We start from the raw sequence: 6,481 nt of genomic DNA, 5'->3' as shown, positions 1-6,481 counted from the left end.
GACTCCTAGGCAACAGTCTGCTCAGGATTCTCCTTCTGATAGCAACGCTGTCCCCCACCAACACCATCCAAATGCTTTTCAAGGTTGCTGTCATGTTGGTCCATTCATGGCCATCCATTGCTCTCTGGATATACATCTGGATATATTTTACTGGTCCTAATGTGATAACGTACTATGACCCAAGCTGGACCAACCAGACTCCCCTTTCTCCCCCCACCAAGAAATTTTAAAACCAGAGCTTGAGAGAGAACCCCAAGGCTCTCCTTAGAGTATCTAAGATGTACAGCTCTGGAGCTGGCCATGGCCAAGTTATCTGCTCTGGGGACCAGAGTAGTGGAAGAAACTGATGAGCTGAGAGTAAAGAACAGACTGCAGAGAGGAGCAGAGCTAAAGGTCAGAGAGAGTTACAATGGTGTCTGGGTCTCTGGTCCCAGTTTTCCCTGAAGCCCACCTGCTGTTAGGTCCTATAAGACAACAGAGTATCCCTAAAACCAACTTTCCTTTTTCATTTAGCTGGAGTTTACTTTCAGGTGAAATTTCTGTTTCTTGCAACCAAAAGATTCCCAAAAATCTTGCTCACTGCCTCGCTGAGCATTTCACCTGAAACCCTTGTGACTATATATGTGGCCATCTGTTATTTGCAGGTGGGATCATTTTAAGAAAGGTTGATGTATTGGGGCGCCTGGGTGGTGCAGTGGGTTAAGCATCCAACTCTTCATCTCAGCTCAGGTCATGATCTCACAGTCCTGAATTCAAGCCCCACATAGGGCTCTGCGCTGATGGTGTGAAGTCTGCCCAGGATTCTGTCTCTCCTTGTCTCTGCCCCTCCCTCACTTGTGTGTTCTCTCTCTCTCTCTCTCTCTCTCTCTCTCTCTCTCAAAATAGAAAGTTTATTTAAATTTTAAAATAAGCAAGTTTGATGTATTAAAATACAAGTGTACAGAGACACCTGGCTGGCTCAGTCAAGGGAATATGTGACACTTGATCTTGGGGTAATGAGTTTGAGCCCCACGTCAAGTGTACAGATTACTTAAACTAATAAACTAAAAAATAAAGTGCAAGTGTACATGCCTGGAAAAATACTGGGTAAGTATTAATTAGCTTGAAATAATTGTTTGCTCTACAAAAAGAACTTACTAGAAAGGATTCTATAATTTATAATTTGCATAGTGCTCTAGAAATATTGTTTCAGGGGTGCCTGGGTGGCTCAGTTGGTTAATCATCTGACTTTAGCTCAGGTCATGATTCCACAGTTCCTGAGGTCAAGTCCTGCATCAGGCTCTGTGCTGACAGCTCAGAGCCTGGACCCTGCTTCGGATTCTTGTCTACCTCTCTCTCTGCCCCTCCCCAGCTCATGCTCTCTCTCTCTCTCTCTCTCTCTCAAAAATAAACATTAAAAACTGTTTTCAAAGAAAATATTGTTTCAAAACCATTGTGTTCATCACAATAAATTATAAATACTACACAACTAATAAGAACAAAATCAATCTGTATGTGCCAGTAATGAAATATCTCCAGGAATATTATGGGGAAAAATCTAGTTCATATACATTATGGTTTTATCCCCTTTGTGTATGTGTATGTACACTTACACACACACACACACACACACACACACACACACACACACACACGGGCTTTTTTTTTTTATTTCTAGGAGAAATAAAAGTATTCACAAAGGTTACCTTTTGAGAGAAGGACTAGGGGAAGAAAGGAGGAAGACACTTTATATATCACTTTCTATTTCTTTTTTTTTTTTAATGTTTATTTTTGAGAGACAGAACCCATGAACCACAAGATCATGACCTGAGCCAAAGTCAGTGCTTAACCCACTGAGCCACTCAGGCACCCCTGTCTTTCTTGAATCATCTGGCCTAATATATGTATTTTTATTTTGAGTTAGTGAAATTATAAACTTTTTCTCTCAGTACATTTCTGTACTCTATTAAAAGTGGAAACTGGGGGCGCCTGGGTAGCGCAGTCGGTTAAGCGTCCGACTTCAGCCAGGTCACGATCTCGCGGTCCGTGAGTTCGAGCCCCGCGTCAGGCTCTGGGCTGATGGCTCAGAGCCTGGAGCCTGTTTCCGTTTCTGTGTCTCCCTCTCTCTCTGCCCCTCCCCCGTTCATGCTCTGTCTCTCTCTGTCCCAAAAATAAATAAACGTTGAAAAAAAAATTTAAAAAAAAAATGGAAACTGAATAGGGAAAGCAGAACTGAGAAAAATGAATAGCAGAACTAAGAAAACTAAACGCCCAATAGCTACAGAGTGAATGTAAAAAAAAAAAAAAAAATCAAATTTATACCATAGGACTCCAGGAAACTCCAGGACTGTAAATATATTTTATTTTTTAAATGCAGTAAGACTGAGGTGCCTGGGTGGCTCAGTCAGTTAAGCGTCTGACTTTGGCTCAGGTCATGATCTTGAGGTCCGTGAGTTCAAGCCCCGCTTTGGGCTCTGTGCTAACAGTTCAGAGCCTGGAGCCTGCTTCGGATTCTGTGTCTCCCTCTCTCTCCGCCCCTCCCCCGTGTGCTCTCTCTCTCTCTCTCTCTCTCCTTTCTCTCTGTCTCTCTCTAAAAAAAAAATAAGTAAACATATGGGGCGCCTGGGTGGTTCAGTCGGTTAAGCATCCGACTTCAGTTCAGGTCATGAACTCAGTCTGTGAGTTTGAGCCCCACATTGGGCTCTGTGCTGAAAGCTCAGAGTCTGAAGTCTGCTTTGGATTCTGTGTCTCCCTCTCTCTCTCTGCCCCTCCCCTGCTCTGTCTCTGTCTCTGTGTCTCAAAAATAAATAAACATTAAAAAGAAATTTTTTTTAACATAAAAAATTTTTTTTGATGCAGTAAGACTTCCAGGTCTCCTCCTACATCCTGGTCAGCTAATTACCCCCTCTCTGAAGAAACAGGAAACTGAAGTGTAAGCCTGTGGAAGAAGCCAACCAGAGAGCCTTCAGGCTCAGGACCACCAAGAACAACAAAAAGTGAGGTATAAAAGCTGTTCCCAAAACATACCCCGGCTACTTCTGCCACATAGCTTCAAAAGCAATGGCAGCCAGGCACATTTCCTTCTTGCGCAGAACCTTGAAAGATTTCTCTCTAGAGATACTAAAAGATCATAGAGAAAATATCTATAGATGCAACATTTTGCATTAAAAAAAAATGGATGAGTCCTTATCCAATGACCATACAGAGAAACCACATTTCACAAGCTCTGGGCACACAGAGCTCCCAACAAACTTTGATACTTCACTCCTAAATATGAAAGGAAACAAGGGTCACCAGACATGTGAGGAAAGCTTGAGCATAAAAGCCAAAAATACAATCAAGAAGAAGACTAGGGGCACCCAGGTGGCTCAGTTGGTTAAGTGTCTGACTCTTGGTTTCAGTTCAGGTCATGGTCTCACAGTTTGTGAAATCAAGCCCCGTGATGGGCTTTGCACTGAGAGTGTGGAGCCTGCTTGGGATTCTCTGTCTCCCTCTCTCTCTGTCCCCCACTTGTGTGCTCTCTATCCCTCTCTCTCTCTCTCTTTCTCAAAAATAAATAAATAAAACTTAAAAAAGAAGAAAACTAGAAGAAAGCAGAAAATACAGAAAACAATAGAAGAAAATTGCCCAAAAAATATAAAGATGAAGAATAAAAAGAGAGAGATAAGAAAAAGAAAATAATATAACCATGAAACAAGAAATAAGATTCTTTTTTTAAAAAGTAACAATAACAGAACAGAGATAACTTCTGCAATTTTAAGATATGTTAACTAATTTTTTTAATCCATAAAATAATTAGAAGATAAACTTGAGAAAATCTCTCAAAAAGTAGAACAAAAAGAAATGGAAAATGAGAGGGGTGGCTGAGTGGCTCACTGGGTTAAGCATCCAACTCTTGATTTCAACTCAGGTCTTGATCTCATAGGGATCAAGCCTCACATCAGGCTCTGCACTGACAGCAAGGATCCTGCTTGGGATTCTCTCTCTCCCTCTGTCTCTCTGCCCCTCCCCAGCTCATTCTCTCCCTCTCTCTCCGTCTCTCAAAACAAACTTTAAAAAAATTAGGGGCACCTGCATGGCTCAGTCGTTTAAGTGTCCAACTTCAGCTCAGGTCATGATCTCATGGTTCACAAGTTGGAGCCTCACCTCTGGCTCTGCACTGACAGTGCAGAGACTGCTTTGGATTCTCTCTCTCTCTCTCTCTCTCTCTCTCTCTCTTTCTGCCCGCCCCTCAAAATGAATAAATAAAGTTTAAAACCATTTTTAAGAGTAAGAAATTATAATTACATCCCTCAGAAACAACATAGGAAATTGAAAGACAATGGTGAAATGCCTTCAAATTCTAGAAGAAAATTATTTTCAACCTGGAAATTCATACCTGGCCAAATTCTTAATGAAATGTGATAGCCTAATCAACATGTTAATCAGATATGAAGGGGGCTCAAGAAATGTGCCTATTATGCACCCTTTCTCAGGAAGCTACTTTAGGATATGCTCCATTCAAACAAGGAAATAAACCAAGAAAAAGGAAGTCACAGAAATCAGTAAATAGGGTATCTGGCCTGATAGATGGGCAAAGGAATATCTCAGGAAAATAGCTCTGCAAAGTAACAATTAGTCCAGGAAGATTTTTGCAGGAAGACAGAAGGCATTTAGTCAATTTTTTCTATGTAATAAAAGAAAACCTCAAAATTTCAGTGGCTTACAAAAACAAATGTTTTTCTTGTTCGTGGGTCTACATATTGGCTCGGGTTCAATCAATATAACTGGGCTCAGCTGGGCTTGGCTCTGGACTGAAGTTTGAGTTCAAGTCTTCTCACCCATGTTTTCTCATTCTCTTGGAACCAGCAGCCACCCAAGCCATGTTATTTTCATGGCAAATTGCAGAAGCGGAAGAAGCAAGCCAAATTACACAAGTACATTGAAATATTCTGCTCCTCTCATGTCTATTAACATTGAGCCAAAGCAAGTCATAGGGCTAAGCTCAAAATCAATGAGGTGGGAAAACATACTCCCCCCTACTCTAATGGAAGATACTACAAAATCACATGGAAAAAGCATGGGTGTATAATTGAATAACAGGAAGGAAGTGAAGAATTGGGAACAATAATCCAGCCTAACCCATAAAGCTCCAGGAGAAATGTCTCCAGGAAAAAAATAATGGGACTAATAGAAGACATGTCTATGTGGAAAAGAGTATTTACAAATGTTTTACAGTTTCTTAGGAGAGAAATAACTATGGAGAATATAGAAAAGTAAGCAAATGAAAAACAGGCTATTATACTAGGAAAGCAAAAATTCATATGAAGAAATTAATCATGTTACATATATGATACATGGCTCAGGTATAAAGTCTAATTAAATGGGGGCGCCTGGGTGGCTCAGTCGGTTAAGCAGCCGACTTCGGCTCAGGTCACGATCTCACACTCCGTGAGTTCGAGCCCCGCGTCAGGCTCTGTGCTGACCACTCAGAGCCTGGAGCCTGTTTCAGATTCTGTGTCTCCCTCTCTCTGACCCTCCCCCATTCATGCTCTGTCTCAAAAATAAATAAACGTTAAAAAAAAAATTTTAAAGTCTAATTAAATGTTGACATAACTAAAATTTGCATACAACTACTGTTCTTCATGGATTCCAAGATACACAAGTTATCAAACTGAAATCTGAGAATCTGAAATCAAAGTCTGTCACAAGTGCTAGCAGATGGGCAATGATCATGACATAGATGCTATTTCATATGCAACTGTAATGGTTAATTCCTATCGCATGACTGAATATGCCACTCCTGGACATTTCAGTCCACAACCCATTTAAGAACCATTTGAGGAAAGGAGAGAAGTCCAGGTTTTGTCTAAGAAGTTTTCATTTATATCTTCTGGAAAAATCAAGTAAGTACCAGTATTGAAACTTGCAGAATGAATATCAATGGTTTGGAAGAAAATCCCACTGATGATAGTGGATCCGTCTCTTAAAAAATGCTATATTGGGGCGCCTGGATGGCTCAATCAAACACCCCACTTTTGATTTAGACTCAGGTCATGATCTTGCAGATCATGGGATCAAGCCCTGGATCAAGCTCCTCACTGCCAGTGGAGTCTGCTTGAGAGTCTCTCTCCCTCTCTCTCTGTCCCTCCCCACCTCTCTCTCTCTCTCACTCAAAAGAAATAAACTTTAAAAAATGCTATATCACCAATACTCTTGAAAGTATGGGGTATGACACTGTATTAAAAAAATAAAATGTGGGCATTGTGAGGCAAAAAATTAAAAAGAATGAGACTCTGAAATAAATTTCAGAAATATTTTAACCAATTTATTTGCTTATCTTTTTCTTTTTGCATGCATGCACAAAAGTGTATAATAAATTATACATCTAAAGTATAGATGTATAATGTAAAGTAAGTGGTCTCTTTCAATAAATATAAAAATGTTCTTTTTTTGTTAAAATTTTTTTAATCTTTATTTATTTTTAAGAGAGAGACAGCATGTGAGCAGGGGAGGAGCAGAG

Source organism: Puma concolor, chromosome D1 (genome assembly GCF_028749965.1).
Source record: "Puma concolor isolate L17-30 chromosome D1, mPumCon1.1.hap2, whole genome shotgun sequence".
NCBI lineage: Eukaryota > Metazoa > Chordata > Mammalia > Carnivora > Felidae > Puma > Puma concolor.
This window is presented reverse-complemented; position numbering follows the sequence as displayed.